This window comes from Crinia signifera, chromosome 3 (assembly GCF_055691185.1).
Source record: "Crinia signifera chromosome 3, ASM5569118v1, whole genome shotgun sequence".
NCBI lineage: Eukaryota > Metazoa > Chordata > Amphibia > Anura > Myobatrachidae > Crinia > Crinia signifera.
The window spans coordinates 48,529,616-48,552,480 of record NC_139219.1 but is presented as its reverse complement, the minus strand read 5'-3'; the positions used below and the strand labels follow the sequence as shown (position 1 = coordinate 48,552,480).

At 42.6% G+C, this 22,865-nt stretch overlaps 1 long non-coding RNA gene across 1 annotated transcript in view; it reads right to left on the bottom strand.

Moving 5' to 3' along the window:
- The window catches only part of LOC146062482 (uncharacterized), a 159,658-nt gene extending 138,970 nt beyond the window's left edge, over positions 1 to 20,688 (bottom strand). The window contains exon 1 of the long non-coding RNA XR_014471349.1: positions 20,500 to 20,688. This is a non-coding gene — a long non-coding RNA (uncharacterized LOC146062482). The remainder of the gene's footprint in view (positions 1 to 20,499) is intronic.
- Positions 20,689 to 22,865: the final 2,177 nt, after the last annotated feature.

Below are 22,865 nucleotides of genomic sequence, written 5' to 3'. Positions count from 1 at the left end.
GGCCATCTGCTTTAAAAAAGAACTAAAACTTAGGGTCTGCCCAATGGAAATGACTCACTCATTTGAGTGTATTGTTGCCCGGAGTTCTGCACAATTAGGTTTCAGAGTACTTCTCATCTATCGCCCCCCTGGAGATGGAAAGATATTTCTACAAGAGTTTGCAGATATTGTTGCTGGGCTAGTTCTGGAGCACCAAAGATGGCTCATCCTCGGGGATTTCAATGCATGGGTCGATGATGAGCTCTCACGCCTTGGCCAAGATCTCATGTGCACAATGAATGCTCTCGGGCTCACTCAAGTCATCCCCTCTGCTACACATAAAAGTGGCCACACTCTTGATCTTGTCTTCCAGATTGGACTAGAAGTATCTGACCTAAAGATAAACCCAGTCACATGGTCAGACCACCACTCAATATGGTTCTCAGTCGCAACCCCTCAAAATAGATCTGTGCCCATGGAATTGACCAAATATCGCCCAAGGAGGGCTATGACTCCTCAGGCCATGGCAGCTAACTTGAACCTCTCAGCAGTGATGGGGACCTGTAAAGATCCATGTTCCCTAGTCCATTTTTATAACAGGGCTGTGACAGAGGCACTGGATACTATAGCCCCATTGCGTATTCGACCCTGCAAACCACACCATCAAGCTCCCTGGTTTGACAACAGTATTCGTGATCTCAAAAAAAGGGGTCGTATACTTGAAAGACGATGGAGGAAGACAAACCTGGCAGAGGATAAATTAAATCTAATCAAACACATTGGAATATACCAATCAACAATCACCCGCAAGAAAACAGTGTTCCTTTCAAATGAGATCATGACAGCAAAAAATAGGCCCGCTCAGCTTTTCCGTACAGTGGAGATGCTTTGCAAACCAGCATGCCTGCAGCCTGATGTAACCCTCTCGCAGTCAAGATGCAATGAGTTTGCCAAATTCTTTGCAGATAAAGTATCTATCATCCGGGCTGGAATCCCCACAGTGACACCAAAGGAGTTCCAACAGACCAAGCCTGCCAGTTTAAGACACTTGCCTTCATGGGACATCTTTGACCAAGTGGATGTACAATACATTGCTGGAATTTCCAGACTGTTGCGTCCCTCCTCCTGTGATCTGGACCCTGCCCCATCCAAGCTTCTTTTAGGGTGTATGGAAATAATCGGCCCTGCATTTGCAAAAATAGTTCAATGCTCTTTGCAGACAGGCGTTTTTCCCGAACCACTAAAGGAAGCAATAGTCAGACCACTTCTTAAAAAATCTAATTTAGACCCTGACTGCATGACCAACTTCAGGCCAGTATCAAATCTTCCTTTTCTAGGAAAGGTTATTGAGAAAGTGGTTGCAACTCAACTAGAGACCCACCTGTTAACCCATGACATTTATGATCCATTCCAGTCAGGATTCAGGAGAAGACATAGCACAGAAACAGCTCTGGTATGTGTGCTCAATGATCTTCTAAATGCAAGGGATAGAGGAGACTGTTCAATCCTAATCCTTCTGGACCTCTCTGCAGCATTTGACACCATTGACCATGGGATTCTAATTGAGCGCCTGAAGAATTTCTGTGGCCTGGGTGGCACAGTCCTTAGCTGGTTCAAATCATTTCTCGCTGGCAGGTCACAGAGAGTGGCATCGGGAGTATACTCTTCACCACCAGTGCCGTTGTCTTATGGTGTCCCACAGGGCTCTATACTATCTCCCATGCTTTTTGCAGTATACATGCTTCCACTTGGTGACATAATCAGACGTCACGGCCTGGTCTACCACTGCTATGCAGATGATACCCAACTGTACCTGTCCTTTGCTCCAGGCACCGATAACACAATAACAACCTTAAATGGCTGCCTAGCTGAGCTCCAGGAGTGGATGAGTGCCAGTTGGCTGAGACTGAACCCAGATAAAACAGAAGTCCTGATGATAAATCACAGGACAAGACGGCAGCATAGCCAACTGACAGGTCTTAAGCTGGGGGGCACAGCACTAAAAAACTCTGATCATGTGCGGAATCTTGGTGTTGTCCTGGATAATGGCCTGACACTTAAACATCAGGTGTCAGCCACAATCAAATCCTCATTCTTTCATCTGAGAAACATAGCCAGAATCAAGCATTTAATTCCCTCAGAAGACCTTCCTAAAGTCATACATGCATTTATATCATCACGACTAGACTACTGCAATGCTCTCTACCTGGGTCTTCCAGCAAAAGAATTGCACCGCTTGCAGCTGGTACAAAATGCAGCCGCCAGACTATTAACTAACCAGCCCCGCTCCTGCCACATAACTCCCATTCTCTACACCCTTCACTGGCTACCTGTAAAATGGCGAATCGTTTTCAAGATTGGCTTACTCACTTTCAAGGCCCTACATGACCAGGGCCCAAGGTACCTGCAACAGCTGCTGATCCCTTACTGTCCTACTCGATTACTACGATCCACTGAAGAAGGACTACTAACAGTACCCAGAATCTCCCTGAATTCATCTGGGGGTCGAGCTTTCAACTTTGCTGCTCCAACTCTGTGGAACTCTCTTCCTCGCACAGTGCGAGAAGCGCCCACTATAGAATCCTTTAAAAATAGACTAAAGACATACTTATTTACTCAAGCATTTCACTGACATCTACTGTTAAGTTTGTTTTGTATTTCGAGCTGTAAAGACGATGTGTGAAGCGCTTTGAGTCCTATTGGGAGAAAAGTGCTATATAAATATCATTATTATTATTATTATTATTATTACAGTATATATGTGGAAATAGGATGTACGGTGTGAATGAATGAATGTAATGTCTATTATGCAATAGTAATGTAGTGCAATGTCTATTATGTAATAGTGGTGTGGTTAAATTATGTTTCTAATCTCCAGGGTTATCTTTATTGAACTAAAGACAATGGGGCCGATTCTGGTGAACCGAATTCGGCCCCTGTCCCAATGGTCGGAGTTTGCGCACGTGCATTTAAGTGCATGTGCAAACCCAACTGAGAGTGGCCTCGGTGATTCACAATGTTGCCGGGCCGTTCACAGGGAGGACCGAGGGCAGGGGGGATGGGGGCTGTGGCGGCGCTGTGCCATGGAAACGCCCAGCATTTCATGGGCATCCCCATGAAAACGCTAGGCATTCCTATGGGAATGTGGGCGGGATGAAGTTTGCTGAAGGCAGGCGGCTGACATCACATGATGTCAGCCACCCGCCCTGTCTTCGTCCCGGCACCCACAAATATAATCTGGAATGGATATATTTGAGTATCAGGTCTCCTGCGCTCCTTCTAAGGCAGCCTTCTTAATTATCACTTTTTGAGGTCTCCCGCAGACCTTGAATAAATGCTGGGATGTGGGTGGATGTGATAATTTCAACAGGCGCCCAGAATTGAAATAAATTCCAATTTATTGATACATAAACACTCAATAAAAAACAATAAAAAAAAAAAAAATTATGTATAAAAATTCCTATTTCTTGAAAAAAAACAGAACAAAGATGAGTCCTTACCCCTAAGGGTATTTGGAGCCAGCAAGGGATGGAATAGGGTAGGGACGCATTTCGAGCCTCTGTTGCTCTTCTTCCAAGCACACTGCCTTGGAAGAAGAGCACCAGAGACTCGAAACGCGTCGGCACAAGTGACTAACGGACTGACGGACAGACCCTAGGTGAACCTACCAAAGTGCTTAGGTATTTGGGGCCACAGCAGGGTGCACTTCCAGACTGCATCCCTGCCCTATTCCATCCCTTGCTGGCTCCAAATACCCTTAGGGGTAAGGACTCATCTTTTTTCAGTTTTTTTCAAGAAATAGGAATTTTTATACATAAAAAAAAGAAATATTTTTTTTCTGTACTTTTATTGTTTTTTATTGAGTGTTTATGTATCAATAAATCGGAATTTATTTCAATTCTGGGCGCCTGTTGAAATTATCACATCCACCCACAACCCACAAATATAAGTCAGTCTCCACTGACTCATATTTGAGAAGGAAGATAAAAATCATTCATTGGTCGGCTACCATCGATTGATTTTTCCTGCTGCTGGCACATGTGAGGGGATGTGTTTTTGTAATACATCCCCTCACATGGTTGCGAAGGGAAATAGCAAGGGGGGAGGCGGTAATCACCGGGGTGACATCACAAGGACTAGGTAAGATGCCAGCTTCACAGCTTACCGAGTCAGCTAAAATCACCACCAATGTATATGCAATTGTACGACATGAAGGTACAAATGTGTTGTTGATGATGATGAAGAAGAAGAAGAGAGGAAATAGGTACTGTAGGAAGAGAAGGAAGAAGTAGCAGTGGAAGAAAAAAACACAGAGGCTTTGTAGGACTGTGCAACAGGAACAAAACTAACAATACATTACATAAGTTCAGAGCAAGTTGTTTGCATTCAATGGCTGCTCCTTCCCTTACAACTCTTTCCTACATCCCTTGCTGATGCTGGTGTTCGTTGATCTCCGCTAGAGGCAGGTTTTCTACATGGCAACCTATGCACCTGCTTTTGATGTTTTTTGATAGGATGAAAAATGTCTGTAAAGTAAAGCAGGCAGTCAGTTTACTTTAAATGTGACACAGGAATTAAGCCTACATCCAAAAGACCTAGAGCCTGATTCAGATTTCTATGCAATACCGATGTTCATGCAGCTGAGCATTTATCGGTAGACTGTGCATTTGCTAAGGTTCTCTATGGATACTGTCTGCAATTAGCAGTAAAAATCTAGTGCAATATAGTACAATGAATTATTGGTGGGAGGAGGGCGACAAACCGGTATCTTACCTAGGACCACAAGAGGTCTAAAGGCCCCCATACACTTTGCGATTTTGGGACGATTTCATCCGATTTCGGCACTTTGTGCCGATAATCGGATGAAATCGGCCCAAAATCGTAGGTATGTGACATTTGATCCGATCCGATGCGCGGTCCCGTGCGCATCGGACCGGATCAGGGAGGTCGGACGGTCTGTACATACGATCACGTCCGACCTCCCTGTATGCATATGCCTGCCACCTGACAGGCATATGCATACAGACACCGGGGGAGTAGTGGGGGCGGCCAGCGGCAGCGGTGGTGGTGGCGGCCAGTGGCAGCAGTGGTGGGGGCGGGCAGCGGCGGTGGGGACGGGCGGCGTGTGCGGTGAGCGCAGTGTACTTACACATAGCAGCAGCGGCGGGGACGGGACGCGCAGTGGCGGCTATTATATTTTTAAAATACTTGTCAAATGACCGGCCGCTCTCTGATTGGCCGGAGAGCTCTCAGCCAATCAGAGAGCGGCCGGTCATTTGACAAGTATTTTAAAAATATAATAGCCGCCACTACGCGTCCCGTCCCCGCCGCTGCTGCTATGTGTAAGTACACTGCGCTCACCGCAAACGCCGCCCGTCCCCGCCGCCGCTGCCCGCCCCCACTGCCGCCGCTGGCCGCCCCGACCACCGCTGGCCGTCCCCACTACTGCCGCTGGCCGCCCCCACTACTGCTCACCGCCCTGCAGCTCCCCGGGTTTTTTTTTACATGGGATAAATCGCATGCGATTTATCCCATGTAAAAATGGCACATCAAGTGCCAAATTGTATGTGAGCCTCCCGGGGAGCTGCCGGGCGGCTCGCAGGTAAATTGGGTCCGACTTGTCCCTAGGACAAGTCGGCCTAATGTATGGGGGCCTTTAATCTGCCTTTATTCTTACCACTTGTTTGTATACCACTTGTGGTTCATCCTGTACTGACTGCAGCACCATAGAAAGCTTTCAGATACATTTAAGACCTTATTCAGTTTATTTGCAGTGGCGGTTCGTTTGCATGGGGACCGATGTTTGGCATATGTACATGCGCAGCCGCATTTCTGTGCATATGCCAGGTGCGTGCAGCCATGGCGAACAGACTGTTTGTCGGGTGCATGCACCCAACATTGTGGGAGGGGGTATGGGCCATCGGTCCGGGTACTCACGATACCCCAGGGGCACCGGGGATCGGGCAGCTGACATCACCGGATGTCAGCTGCCTTCCCATTTCCTCCTGAATGTGCACGCATATCTGAGTGACCTGAGAGCCACATTTGATATGCGTGCACGGACCACATCTTTCGATTATCAAAAGATGTGGGAGGTTCCCCCTGGCCTGTGAATGGACGTTTATGTAAAATATCCATTCGCACGCCGGGTGGATGAACCCGGTATGCGAAGGGGGGCGGGTGTACCACCATTCGCAGGGCGGGTACTGGTTGACTCGCAAGGGTGCGAATTCGCATCCGAGCGAGTCAACCAGAGTAATAAGGTGTAGTACTATTATTTCACCCAGTGCATTATCCAGTTACGACTTGGTCCTGATTCAGGTTTGCTCTGCAAGCTGTAAATCTCAGAGCTTACCGAACACCTGAGACACCGCCCTGCCAAACCCCACCACCCACCCACCGCCGAGTCCCCTTGGTACCCTGCAAGGGAATGTTTATGAGAACACATCCCCTCGTATGCCTCCGCTAGCAGGGCAAAACATTCGATGGTCACCTACTATTGAATTATTTCTCCTTCCTTCGCAAATAAAAGTCAGTCTGAACTGACTTTTATTTACGAGCGCAACACAGAAGACAGATGACATCCTGCGACATCAGCTGTCCACCCCCGGCAGCTATTGGCCCACCCGCGTACCCATGGGAACACCCAGCGTTTTCATGGTCCAGCGACTTCTCCGCCCCCATCAGCCCCCGGCCCTCCATCCACGCAAACGGCCCGGCGAGTGTGTGCCCAAATATGCGCATGCACAGACCCGCAAACATCGGAACTGGGCCAAATTTGCCCTGTTTCTAATTAATCTGAATTAGGCCCATATATAGAAGTAGACCATAGCAACCAATTAGCTTCTACCTGTGCTCGTTACATGCTAGCTAAAAGCTGTTCCGTTGCTATGGCCAAAATCTCCACTTGTCCACTGCTCCACTCTTTAGAAGCTTTGATACATTTCCCCCTTTGTCACTGATGGAGTATTTGGGGTGGTGAGTGGTGTCAAGTACACTCTTTCCTCACAAAACTTTATTGGAAATTAAAAATACAAAACAGTAATCTAAAACCTCATGTGTTTTTTTAATGTTTTTTGGAAGGTCTAGTTGTGTATGTGACATAGATGAGAAGCGGTTCATGTTCAAACCAAAGGTAATAATTAGAAAATTAGGATATAGGCATGTATCGCTAATTACTGTCAGATTTATTGATATGTTGTTTATCTGACAATTTGCACATTTCATCTTATTTTATTGTGGGCATATGTACTAAGCATTAGAGAGATAAATGGAGAGTAATAAAGTAGCAGCTCCTTACAGCCGTGATATAGGCTGTCATTTATTAGGTAATTGGTTGGTAGTTTACCACTCTCAGCTTTATCACTCTCCATTGCTTGGTATATCTACCCAGAGAAGCACTGGGGTTTTTTAACAGCCCTGGCATTGTGCACGCATGGTTAGGTCTAAATTCAAGTGGGCGAAGGGACCTCCTGACATGACAGGGGAGGAGAGAGGGTGGAGAGAGGAAGAACAAGGTCGGAACAAGGGACCCACACAGACATGCTTAGCTCACCACGTTTCGGCACCTGGTTACTAAAGGCCACCAGTAGTGGCATGGCTAATGAAGGAGCAAGAGCCCCAGCCTTGCTCCTCCCCTGGGCGTGAAAGGTCCTTTAGCCCACTAGAATTTAGCAACTACCATACATGTATGCAACAAAGGAGGCGGCTATGGCTCATGGCTCACAGGGGTATGGTCACGTGCACACCACCGTGTGTCATTGCATGCAGAGCGCAGGGAGTTGCAGCTGCTTGTCCAGCCCATGTCACCATTTGCCTAGCAGCCAATTAGAGCACCAGAAGGCAGTGCTGCTCTATCAGCCCCAGTCTCTTTGTGGCTGGACCGACCTATTAGGCCATCAGCTCTTCTTCCAAACACTAGAAGTGCCAGATGTCCAGTTCAGCCCTGTAAAGTCAATGTTTAACCTTCGATTCCAGGTCTTAGATTGTAAATCCATTTTTTTTTCTATCTAGAAAAAATGGTGGTGTAGTTCACAATGGAAAATCACAGCCAGAGAATTATACAGTGTAAATTCCTACCAATATATGATAGTCATATAATGTTCCACTAATGAAGGATTGTGACGTCAAACCCACCTATCTAAGAAAGTACAATAATACACAGTGTTTTGATTGGGAGGTTGTTATGTGGGGAACCACAGGTACAAAGAAAATGTGATTTGTAATATATATATATATATATATAATATATATATTTGGTACCTGTGTAGTTTCCCGGTGGCAGGCTACGCTACGCTATCAGCATAGCCCAATGGCAGCCTAGTGTAGTTAGCGTAGTGTCCCAGCGGCAGCCCTACGTAGTCAGCGTAGTGTCCTCGTCAGGCAGCGTAGTCACTGTACTGTCCGCTCGAGCTGCAGCTCTGTCCCAGTGTCCCTGGCAACCCGGTAACCGACAGATCCCCTGCGCTGGCAGATGCAGGTGGAGAGGCGGGGGCTGGTGGAGAGGTGCTCCATCTGCCTGAGACGCACGAGCGTCTCATATGCTTGTGCGTCTCAGTAATTCGTAAAGGACGCATTTTCCAGTGCTCCATATTACATACTGGCAAATGCCTCCATTTCAAACCCTCACTATCCACGTCAACCTGAAGTGTGGCGAGGGGACACGGTACTCTATAGAGTGTAGCGAGCGCAGCGAGCCACCGAGCCTGAAGCGTGGCGAGTGGCCGCGGATTACAAATCAAGTAATCCACGTCCCCTCGTGGCCGGGGCTTGCTGCGCTCGCCACGCTTTGATGACTGATGCTTGATAACCCTACGCGTTTCATCTTGACAACTTCATCAGGGGAAATATTTTATTAGATTCAATGATTCCAAAGGGTCTTCATTGAAAAAAGACTGTGATATCGCATGTGCCTCCTCCAAACCGCAATATCATAGTCTTACTGTCCCTTCTTGGCAAAAGCCTCTCCCCACCAATAATAATCTGTTTGGAGCATCCGTTTAATATTATTTTTATCTGTCCACCAAAAGCGGGTTTTTTCATGATTTTTTTCAATGGAGACCCTTTGGAATCATTGAATCTAATAAAATATTTGCTTTGAATCTCCCCTGATGAAATGCGTAGGGTTATCAAGCATCTGGTATACGAGCTCGAAGCGTGGTTATAATACCTGCACATTGTTTTATGTTACTGTTTTTATGATTCTAATGTAAATAATAAAAAAAATGCTAAATTCCTCTATTCCTAAGAGGTTTTAACCTATATTACCGCACTCTAATAATTCTGTGTATCTGTATCTGTATATATGTATATATATATATATATATATATATATATATATATATATATATATAACAAGAAAAAAGACTCACAACAGCGGCACTCTTCAGGAACTTTTCAACGTGTATTTCAAAAACCAAAAACCAATGTTTTGGGGCCCGTGGTGCCCCTTTGTCAAGGTGTGGGTAACAGTAAAACATAAAACAGGTCTTACCTATATAGCAGGTGAAATTATTTCACCTGCTATATAGGTAAGACCTGTTTTATGTTTTACTGTTACCCACACCTTGACAAAGGGGCACCACGGGCCCCGAAACGTTGGTTTTTGGTTTTTGAAATACACGTTGAAAAGTTCCTGAAGAGTGCCGCTGTTGTGAGTATTTTTTCTTGTTATTCACTGCGTCCGGAAGGCACCCAGGCAGCTGCACCCCGTTGGACGAGTGCCAGGCCGCCAAACAAGTTTATATATATATATATATATATATATATATGTGTGTGTGTTTAATATTTTATACAAGTCATTAATATGCAGCATATGTGTAACGCGGTTGTACAGTGTGAGTGCTACAGTATACCAGGTAGAGCGGTATATACTGATTATACAAAGATTGTTTATCATAATGTGACTTTACCTGTGTAACATCAGTATGGCTTTTAGTTTACATTTCAAATGTTGGCTTCTTGCTATAAATTCTTACAGTAAAAACTGCTACATTAGATATTGATTTTATACTATAGTAGTAAATTATACATTACGTAAGATAAATATATTAAACATATATTAAAATATTGACAACAAAAGTTAAAAAAAGTACTATATTATGTTTGAAGCATATTTATGTGTGTATGCTTAATGCTGCCATAATGCTGTATTTAGATATTTTATGACATTACCTTTATAAAACAGTCCCAGTAAAACTGATCCAGTGCAGTTAAATAAAAATACACATTTTTCAGAATGGAATAAAAGATTGCATACTTATATATAGTATATGGTGAATATAATAGACACATTTATGTCATCAACTTTAACTTTTGAGCTCTAGAGAAGGTAAAATATAGAAGCATCTCTTACCCTGTATGGGAAGATGTGACATTTTATTTATATATACATTTCTGCAGTATATCATGGAAGAGGTTAATCAGAGCCAGAGAAATAACGTCTCAGTCATGCAGAAGGTGATATCTGTAATAACGTCTCACTGGGAAGAAAGATCAAATCAGTTATAGTCAAGCGGTGTTCACACCAGGACACATGTCCCCAGCTAATGACTCCAAGCGAAGCGTCTTCATTCCAGGTGCTGATCAATTAACAGCCTGAACAGAGGTGTGAGGTGCCCCCTGCACGAGATTGGCTGCCCCCGACCCCACCCCCCACCTACTGAGGCATGAGGTGCTGGCCCTGCGTTGGCCTTTCTTCCCCACCTCAGGGCTGTGTGCTGCCTCTGCAGCTGCTACCTGGGAGACACAGTCACACTAATCCGTCCATTTTCACAAGCACCTAATCCCATTAGCACACCTGAAATAATAGCTTTAGTGACAAATGTCCCCTTGTTTCTACAATGGTGCTTGCTGTGCTAAGTGACGGCTGCCATTACAATGCCTTTGGTGGTTAGTGGTTACTTATTGTCATAAGGATGAGAAAGCCCCTATCTGACATTCACAAGAGAACAAATTGTATCCAGTGCACTTAGTAGTTCTGTAAATAACTGGGGGAAGTATGTAAACGCTGCAGTAAAGGGAAACCTGTTACACCAATGCACAAAGAGAGCTGACAAAAACTTTTGCCTTGTTATATATTTCTGATGGCCATATACCACTTATGCTGCTTTCACATTGCAAAAACCTGCTTTCAACCCGATTTTCTAAACGTTTCTTAAAACTGGTCAAAAGCCAGTTAAACCCCTTTCATATTGCATGATGTAAAGGTATATTGCAGTTTAAATACCGTTTTGTACCTTTCAGATTCAACCCGTTTCACCCATAGAAAGCCATACAATGTCTTTTTAAATGTTTTTTTCCTGCTTGTGGGCGGGGATCAAGTGTGGTTATCATTTGTAGCAAATACCGTTTCTGAGCTGTTCAGACTGCAGGGAAAACGGCTCAGAAACATGTAGGATCCTGCTTTTAACACGTGTCAAAATACCGGTTTTCTGTAACCAGTAAATTGACAATGTAGCTTTCACATTGCAGCTGGAACCGTTTTAAAGCACTTAAAAAACGGCAATATACCGTGTTACAGCTGCAATGTGAAAGGGGTATTACCTAACAGGGGCCCTTATTCTGATCGGTGCGGATATTCCCGAATTCTTACGGTGCGGTCCGCACGCCACGGTGTGCTGCCGCGTGCGGCCATCGTCCGTAGAAACGCCCACGTGTCCTCCGCATTCGGACGGACTCACTCTTTAAGAACAGGGCGTGTTTACGGACGAAATACAAACCATACGTGTGCGGGTGAAACACTCCGATTCTGCACGGTATTACAGAGTATGCACGGGAATCCCGCATCCAAACGGATGGCAAGCGGTGCTTCCGCACGGAAGCGGTGTATTTACGCCAAACTACAAACTATTATGTCTATTCTGCAATACATCACATGACCCACTTATTCAATTACCTATCCTCATACAAAAATGCCTGTTTGGAATTGGAATCAATTAGATGCCAATATATCCTTACAAGCATGCCTAACACATGCATTGCACACATTAACCCTTCCAGCAATTGAAGCAGCAATGGTTTCAATTAAAGCACTGACAAGCGTCCTATTAGTGAGTAATGAGTAAAGGAGTCGATTGTATTGGGTTCAGGTGTTAATGCTTGTAGTCATTAGGCGTTCCGTTCGGCTACCGCAAGACCGAGTGGTTTCCGCAAAGCAATACTTGACTTATGGACACCGCACATTTCTATCGGTTTTGGTCGCGTGCATTCGGAGTGCTATCCGAATGTACGCCCCCCAACATAAGTGTACTCCCCCGTGTCCGCCCATGTTTCCTCCCAGTTTTTCCCACTTTGAAACTACGCCCATGTGTCATTCCGCATGACGCCCATAATACGCCCATATTTCAAGACTGATTGCGGGGCACAGTTTTGTACGGGATTTGCACGAACAGGTACGGAGTCAATGCGTGGAACATGCGCGTGGCGTTCTCCACGCATGCGCAGACGCCGTAAAGACGCTATCCGAAAGTATGCGGAAAAGTATGCATCAATCAGAATAAGGGCCAGGGAGAGGAGCAGCTGAAGCAGTTCTTCACCACTAGGAGCAGAGCCATGTCTGTATCATTCAAATACATACACAATGCAATAGGAGTAATACCACTTTCACATTGCAAAAACCTGCTTTCAACCCGTTTTTCTAATCGTGTCTTAAAACTGGTCAAAAGCCAGTTAAACCCCTTTCATATTGCATGATGTAAAGGTATATTGCAGTTTAAATACCGTTTTGTACCTTTCAGATTCAACCCGTTTCACCCATAGAAAGCCATACAATGTAATTTAAATTTTTTTTTCCTGCTTGTGGGCGGGGATCAAGTGTGGTTATCATTTGTAGCAAATACCATTTCTGAGCTGTTCAGACTGCAGGGAAAACGGCTCAGAAACGTGTAGGATCCTGCTTTTAACACGTGTCAAAATACCGGTTTTCTGTAACCGGTAAATTGACAATGTAGCTTTCACATTGCAGCTGGAACCGTTTTAAAGCACTAAAAAAACGGCAATATACCGTGTTACAGCTGCAATGTGAAAGGGGTATTACTGGGGCTGACCACACTGCTTGGAGGTGGCTCATATGCCATTGTGTAAAGAGAAAATCAATAGGAGCAGCACATGAATTAAGGATGCAATTAATATGTTCCCAATGCAAGCCTTTATTTACAGTATATAAAATAAATCACATAACATAATAGAGCAGTGGTGTCAAACTGTTGTGGAACTACACATCCCAGCATGCCCTGCCAGTTTTAGCAGTCCATTATATAAAATCTGTGGCATGGCATGCTGGGATGTATAGTTCCACAACAGCTGGAGGGACATGCGTTTGACACCACACCACAGGATAATACTGTCACTGACTGCATACACTCTTGCTTCAACTTTATGTGCAGAAGAAACTGAGAAACCAGGTGCCTAAGATATATATATATATATATATATATATATATATATATATATATATATATATATATATATATATATATATATGAAAAACAGATGGGCATGGATGTTACAGTCGCTGATTATTGTAAATATATAACATTAAAATAGATCCATAAATGAGAATTATATAACTGACTAAGAACACAGGGTCTACAGCCCATATAAGGTAACAATAACTTAGACAATCGGTTTTGCAGTCCCATTTTAATATAATACTAATTGAAATATAGGCTCTGCAGCCACCATACAACAGTTAACTGAGAGAATAGGGGCTGCAGCCACTACAGCATATAATGTAATACTGAGAGAGCTTAGGTGCTGCAGCCACTGCAGTATGTAATGTAATACTGAGAGAGCATAGGTGCTGCAGCCACTAAAGTATATAATGTAATACTGAGAGAGCATAGGTGCTGCAGCCACTACAGTATATAATGTAATACTGAGAGAGCATAGGTGCTGGCGCCACTACAGTATATAATGTAACACTGAGAGCATAGGTGCTGCAGACACTACAGTATATAATGTAATACTGAGAGAGCATAGGGGCTGCAGCCACTACAGCATATAATGTAATACTGAGAGAGCATAGGTGCTGCAGTCACTACCGTATATAATGTAATACTGAGAGAGCATAGGTGCTGCAGCCACTACAGTATATAATGTAACACTGAGAGCATAGGTGCTGCAGACACTACAGTATATAATGTAATACTGAGAGCATAGGGGCTGCAGCCACTACAGCATATAATGTAATACTGAGTGAGCATAGGTGCTGCAGCCACTACAGCATATAATGTAATACTGAGAGAGCATAGGTGCTGAAGCCACTACAGCATATAATGTAATACTGAGAGAGCATAGGGCTGCAGCCACTACAGTTTATAATGTAATACTGAGAGAGCACAGGTGCTGCAGCCACTACAGTATATAATGTAATACTGAGAGAGCATAGGTGCTGCAGCCACTACAGTATATAATGTAATACTGAGAGAGCATAGGTGCTGCAGCCACTACAGTATATAATGTAGTACTGAGAGAGCATAGGTGCTGCAGCCACTACAGCATATAATGTAATACTGAGAGAGCATAAGGGCTGCAGCCACTACAGTATATAATGTAACACTGAGAGAGCACAGAGGCCACTACAGCATATAATGTAATACTGAGAGAGCTTAGGTGCTGCAGCCACTGCAGTATGTAATGTAATACTGAGAGAGCATAGGTGCTGCAGCCACTAAAGTATATAATGTAATACTGAGAGAGCATAGGTGCTGCAGCCACTACAGTATATAATGTAATACTGAGAGAGCATAGGTGCTGGCGCCACTACAGTATATAATGTAACACTGAGAGCATAGGTGCTGCAGACACTACAGTATATAATGTAATACTGAGAGAGCATAGGGGCTGCAGCCACTACAGCATATAATGTAATACTGAGAGAGCATAGGTGCTGCAGTCACTACCGTATATAATGTAATACTGAGAGAGCATAGGTGCTGCAGCCACTACAGTATATAATGTAACACTGAGAGCATAGGTGCTGCAGACACTACAGTATATAATGTAATACTGAGAGCATAGGGGCTGCAGCCACTACAGCATATAATGTAATACTGAGTGAGCATAGGTGCTGCAGCCACTACAGCATATAATGTAATACTGAGAGAGCATAGGTGCTGAAGCCACTACAGCATATAATGTAATACTGAGAGAGCATAGGGGCTGCAGCCACTACAGTTTATAATGTAATACTGAGAGAGCATAGGTGCTGCAGCCACTACAGTATATAATGTAATACTGAGAGAGCATAGGTGCTGCAGCCACTACAGTATATAATGTAATACTGAGAGAGCATAGGGCTGCAGCCACTACAGTTTATAATGTAATACTGAGAGAGCATAGGTGCTGCAGCCACTACAGTATATAATGTAATACTGAGAGAGCATAGGTGCTGCAGCCACTACAGTATATAATGTAATACTGAGAGAGCATAGGTGCTGCAGCCACTACAGTATATAATGTAGTACTGAGAGAGCATAGGTGCTGCAGCCACTACAGCATATAATGTAATACTGAGAGAGCATAGGGGCTGCAGCCACTACAGTATATAATGTAATACTGAGAGAGCATAGGGGCTGCAGCCACTACAGCATATAATGTAATACTGAGAGAGCATAAGGGCTGCAGCCACTACAGTATATAATGTAGTACTGAGAGAGCATAGGTGCTGCAGCCACTACAGTATATAATGTAATACTGAGAGAGCATAGGTGCTGCAGCCACTACAGCATATAATGTAATACTGAGAGAGCATAGGGGCTGCAGCTACTACGGTATATAATGTAATACTGAGAGAGCATACGGGCTGCAGCCACTACCGTATATAATGTAATACTGAGAGAGCATAGGGGCTGCAGCCACTACAGTATATAATGTAATACTGAGAGAGCATAAGGGCTGCAGCCACTACAGCATATAATGTAATACTGAGAGAGCATAGGGGCTGCAGCCACTACAGTATATAATGTAGTACTGAGAGAGCATATGGCTGCAGCCACTACAGCATATAATGTAATACTGAGAGAGCATAGGGGCTGCAGCCACTACAGTATATAATGTAGTACTGAGAGAGCATAGGGGCTGCAGCCACTACAGCATATAATGTAATACTGAGAGAGCATAGGGGCTGCAGCCACTACAGTATATAATGTAATACTGAGAGAGCGTAGGGGCTGCAGCCACTACAGCATATAATGTAATACTGAGAGAACGTAGGGGCTTCAGCCACTACAGCATATAATGTAGTACTGAGAGAGCATAGGTGCTGCAGCCACTACAGCATATAATGTAATACTGAGAGAGCATAGGGGCTGCAGCCACTACAGTATATAATGTTGTACTGAGAGAGCATAGGGGCTGCAGCCACTACAGTATATAATGTAATACTGAGAGAGCATAGGTGCTTCAGCCACTACAGCATATAATGTAATACTGAGAGAGCATAGGTGCTGCAGCCACTACAGTATATAATGTAATACTGAGAGAGCATAGGGGCTGCAGACACTACAGTATATAATGTAGTACTGAGAGAGCATAGGATCTGCAGTCCCCCTATACAGTAATACAGGATCTGCAAAGCGGCAGGGTACCACCGGGAGCAGACTGGTGTAACTAAAATGGGAATAAGGACGAATCAAAACTAGCTCTGGCTCGCACCAATTAAATATAATAAAAATATAATTAGGCTAAAAAATAGGGCATACATAACAAATCTGACATAAGTGGCTCTTTTGGGCGACAGATCAGTGCTGTTTTGGATTATATAAACCAACCTACAAGAACATAGGGTATAAATAAATTGAACTTGTTATCATCGGCCTGATATCTAATTATTTGTGTTATTGAGTTATTAATAAGTAGAAATTGCAGACCATACTCCCCAAGCTCTAGGTGTACAATAAGGTATATATTTTGTGGTACAAGCTGCAAAAGGCCTTTTCCTTGTAATCACTTCCGACAATATACTGGTAATACTTTACCTTTAGTGACTTTGATGTTATGGTAAACAGGTTGTTTCTCCATAACGATGGATTAAACCTTCACTGTGGTTTTAACGTCATACTGCTTTTGGGGGATTATTCGGTATTTGGCACTTGCAAACAGGTACTGCAATGATAGATGTTTATGCAGAGGGACACTGCAGAAAGTGTCAATTATGTGGAATACAGCCTATCATTTTAACGTGTGTGTGTGTACATATCTACATATATATATATATATATATATATATATATATATATAAATATATGTCTAGTGCACATTCATTTTCTGTATATTATAATTGGAAGTCAATTAAATAACGCTGATCCGATTATTATACATTGTATCGGAGAACAGGATAAAGTGTTTGAACTTTGCAGATTTATTTTTACCGATACAAAATAAATGTAATGTGTAAGGTGTTTTACCCAAAGGATCTGATGACAGATACTTTATATGAGGGTTTAAATAGACAATAGGACATTTACAATTCGTTCACTTTAAACATGTTCCTGTTGAGGATCTACTTTAAAATATAGCCATGTTAAAACTGTGACATTGATTCATAATTAAAATGTCTATATCTGCAATTAATACTCATGCTGTCCGACATGGTCATCTTGACAATTAATAGTTTGTGACCCGAACTAAACTTTCATTCGCAGAAATCCTTATCAATTAAAACGTTATTACATTGTATCTCCTGTAACTGTTGTTTGTTTGTTTATTTATTTTAAATCATATATATAAATAGTCCAGAACAATAATATGCGTGTATTTGCGGGAGGTTTCCCTTGCGATTATGTGGCGTTTGGTGTGTGAACCAAATTTAAGCTTTTCTACTACTCTGAAATCACCCTTACACATAATCAGGACTGTTCTGAAATTCAATTAATGCAAGTTGTCGATAAAAAGTTTCTTAGTCATTGATAGGTTTTACTTGTGGGTCCTAATTAAACAAAAAAAATAATAGTAAATATTAGCTATGTTTTATACTGAGCGCTATAAAATGACTATATTAGACATAACGTTGTTTTGCTTTGGAACATGAGATTTCTTTATTTCGGTTGGATGCAGTTATCCCAAATGTCCACTAGACGGCACAAAAGCTCAACCCAAAATGCCAAATCCGCCTTCATCCTCACCATTGCCTGAGTTGGATTGTTTCTTTATCATTGAAAACACAACGCTTGTCTTCTATGTGCCTTTATGGCATTATAGAACAAATTTAATATGGAACTAATGTTCAAAAAGCAATGAAGCCTGTAAATAATTTGCATAAAGCCGATCACAGTCTGTAGTTCTGCAAATTGAATTGATATCAATAAAAGGCTAAATAATATATATCTTCTACCTCTGTTAATTAAAGTTTTCCCATACATGTTATTTCAACACGTTGGGTATCACTGCCAATACATATGATCTAGCGCTTCATTACATCTCACATTGCTTTATATTGTAGGATACTTGTGGAGGGGGGAGTACTCGGGTCTCTGTCACTTTATGCAAATATAATGATCAAATCATACACATTTTTACAGCCGTAAATGTATGATGCATTGTTCTGTGCGATGATTGTATTAAAATAAAAGCACGCAAATTTGCATTCAATAAATATGCAAATACACTCATTAGAATGCAAGCGATTTTTCTGCTTATTTGTCATTTACATTTTGAACTTGTAAATATAAATTTATCAATATATATATATATATATATATTTATATATATATATATATATATATATCTATATATACACACAGTATATGCGTTGGGCACACACAAATGTATCACATATATTTACATAAATAAATGTGTGTGTGTGTGTGTGTGTGTGTGTGTGTGTGTGTGTGTGTGTGTGTGTGTGTGTGTGTGTGTGTGTGTGTTATATACACGTATGATGTGCAGTTAGATAGATGTGTGTGTGTTTATATTCACTTTGGCATGTATCAGGCGCACTCACCCTAAGAGAATGTATTGTGCCATGCACTTTTGTGTTTGTGTGCTTCGCCTGACATTACACTACGGGTGTTTAGTAAATAATGAATGCACTGTGTTTATTCCATAAATGTAATTCCATGAGAGCAGAGTGTGATCAGTGCCCGATGTAACTGCTGCGGATAGGCTGTGCTGACCTCCATCTGACTCCTGAACTGGTCTGGGCGTCTTTTGTTTCCTGAAGCAGAATCCCAGTACACAAACCCCTCAGCTCACTCCACAGCACAGCACTGTACATAAGGGCTTCTAATTCTCTTCTCCTAATCCTGCCCTGAACTCTCAGCCTGTCTCTTGTTCCTGCCGCTGCTCTCTCGCAGGGGTCTGTCCCTGTCTATGTATATAGTATATACACACATATGTGTGTATGTGTGATATATATATATATATATATATATATATATATATATATATATATATATATATATATATATATATATATACACCTTTTATATAGTTATCCAGCAGATGTTTCCCAGTCTCACTTCCCATTCTTATCAGCAGCATTCTTGCTTTATCTCTCTAATACATTTACTTTTTTTTTTTTTTTACTATCTTTGTTTCTTCCCCTTTCCACTTAACTCTCTCTTTTATTTTACTTTCTCACAGGATATTGAGATAAATTGTCCCCATTTAGTGTAGCTACTAATGGAACTTTGAGTAATTTACTATTTACCCCTTATTCGGTATAACACATGACAGACAGACAGAGAGACAGACAGACAGCTAGATAGATGATAGATAGATAGATAGATAGATAGATAGATAGATAGATAGATAGATAGATAGATATTTGCGAGTTCTTCAGGATGCGAGAGTCGCCAAACCTGATACAATGTAACAAATAATCACTGGCACTGAGTATACATCCAGCCTGTATCTCAGGGACACCAATGGGGGTTAATTACTCCTCCATAGAGTTTGTGCTATCAGCATGCAGCCTGTATAGGGACCATTACAGATATATAATGGGACAGCTCGCAGTCTCTTTACCTTTTCACTCTTTGCAGATGACTCATTACAGCCCAGATAGCTGCTTTATGGGCAGTGTTACAATGAGGTGTCAGGGCTGCAAGTTTTCCTAACTATCCCCTAAACTGTTTACCAACTATAAAACCCTTATCCAGAATTAGTATTGGGCAAACAGATCGAGGCTACTGGAAGCCCATCGCCCCAGGAGTGACCATTCCCAGGCCCAAGACGTGTAGCCTGCAGCATGCAGAACTGGGCAAGAGTTTGTACAAACAGCCCCCATAGAGAATAAGTAGCAGCATTCAGTATATGGAATATATAGCATACAATAGATAGTATATAGCAAAAAGATGCATCAGTCAGTACATATATAAACATATTTCAATATAAAACATATAGCATAAGATGCATATCATAATGCCCAGGATCCTTCATTGGATATATTTAGTAAACTACATAAATGATTATTAATAAGTAGAATATATTTATTCTGACAGCTGCAAGCAGTGAGATATACTCAGTATTAGTGTATATTGTACAGTAGGTGTTGCAGCTGTGGATGAAGGAACTCACCTTACCAGCTCCAGAAAGTCGCATTGTTGTCACCAAAGCTGAAGCCACCGATACAGACTCACCTAACCTTGTCCTCCCCAATCCCCCATTTACAGAGGGGTAAATGTTTCTGATATTACCCCCATATTAGCAGCCCTCTAACCTCACCCTTGCTGGAAGGACGTGCTCTGCCATAGTCTCCCAGCTAGTCTGGCAATGGGGAGACTGGAGGATCAGGGTCTGGATGTGACACTTTGTTTTCTCCTGGCTAAACACCTCGATGACAGTTCCTTCCTCTCCTCAATGGGAAGCACCGAGCAGGGGGATCACTGAGATCAGGAGGGAGATAACAGCTGGGGGAATGCTTCAAATTTTATTTGCAGATATGTTTTTTTTTCTCTTGTCAATTATGTGCAGGGAAGAGAAACAGCAGGACAGCCACAGACATGTGTGACCTGGGCAAACACACTGTATTGCTGGGAGAAGTCACAGACATACTGCAGAAGCATGGACATACAGAGAGAGTGCCAGTTACTATTCTAATTGTATATTTTATTCATTCTGTGATATTATATATACATGTGTGTTTGTTTATGGGTCTGTGAAATGCATATATATATATATATATATATATATATATATATATATATACACACACACACTCAATCACACATACATACATACATACATACATATAAATACATACAAACATATATAGAGTATGCATTGTTTGCAGCAGGCAGGCTATTTGCTATGTGCCTGGCTCCTGGAGCTGCCTGTGCTGTGGTTACAGTGATGGGCTCTCAGGGAGATACAGGGCTCAGCTCTCCCCCTGGGCACTCCCTGCAGATCCCAGCGCCCTGCTGATCGATTATTTGATCATTGATTCTCCCTCTCACCAATCCCAGGCTGCCTCCGCCGCGCCGGCCACTGATTGGACGGGAGATTTCCTACTGCTGCCTACTGAGATTTGGGCTAGCTCATTCTCCAGCGCACGGAGGGGGGAATATTCTGCATTGGCTTCGCTGTGTGCCAGCTTGCTGCTTCACAGTCCAGCAAGGATCATGTTCAAGGGGCTAAAGACTGCACGCATTGCAGGCAAACTGTTCTGCTATATGTATAATATGCTGATATGTCATTACACATAAGTGTGCAACATGCAAACTATAAGTTATAAGTTCAGCAGGAACTAAGATGTAGCTGAGGTCCTTGCTCTTATTCAGCTTTGATATTCTCTCTCTCTCTCTCTCTCTCTCTCTCTCTCATGCATGCATATTGTTGGCCACAATGTGGATTACTTTCAATTAAACTTGCAAGTATGTGACAATGACTGGGTACATGAGTATGAAGAGAAAAGACAGCAGCACCAAGGGATGTGATCTTTGGGGTCACCGTGTCCTATTAGGAGCAGTAACCTGTATCCAGCAGTCTCAGTGGACGGCAGCTTCACATAAACTGTCGAAAGGGAAATAATAAGTGTCATGGATTGCTAGTTTATAGGGTGCATAGGTTGAGATGGGCTGGCTGCATGCAGAAAAGGCTGCAGGGATAGTGTATATATTGTGCTGGAATAGTGTAGAGATATGTAAGGATAGTGCAGTGACTGTGCAAGGTTAGTGCTGCAATAGTGCAGGGATAGTACGGGGATACTGAAGGAATAGAAAGGGAAAGTGGAGGCATTGCCAGGGCTACTACAGGGAAATCTAGCTATAGTTACGGATTCAGGATAGTGCTGGGAAAAATGGGAATGGTGCGGGGATAAATAGGAATAGTGCAGGGATACATAGCAATAGTGCAGGAATAAATAAGAATAGTGCCCGGACAGATAGTGATAGTGCTGGGATCAATATGAATAGTGCAGGTATAAAAAGGAATAGTGTTGGGATAGATAGTAATAGTGCAGGGATAGATAGTAATAGTGCAGGGATAGATAGTAAGAGTACTGGTCTAGAAAGGAATATTTGAGGGATAGATAGTAATAGTGCAGGGATAGATAAGAATAGTGCAGGGATATATAGTAATAGTGCAGGGATAGATAGTAATAGTGCAGGGATAGATAAGAATAGTGCAGGGATAGATAAGAATAATGCTGATATCGATAGTAATAGTGCAGGGATAGATAGTAATAGTGCAGGGATAGATAGTAATAGTGCAGGGATAGATAAGAATAGTGCAGGGATATATAGTAATAGTGCAGGGATAGATAGTAATAGTGCAGGGATAGATAAGAATAGTGCAGGGATAGATAAGAATAATGCTGATATCGATAGTAATAGTGCAGGGATAGATAGTAATAGTGCAGGGATAGATAGTAATAGTGCAGGGATAGATAAGAATAGTGCTGATATAGATAGTAATAGTGCAGGGTAAGATAGGAATAGTGTAAG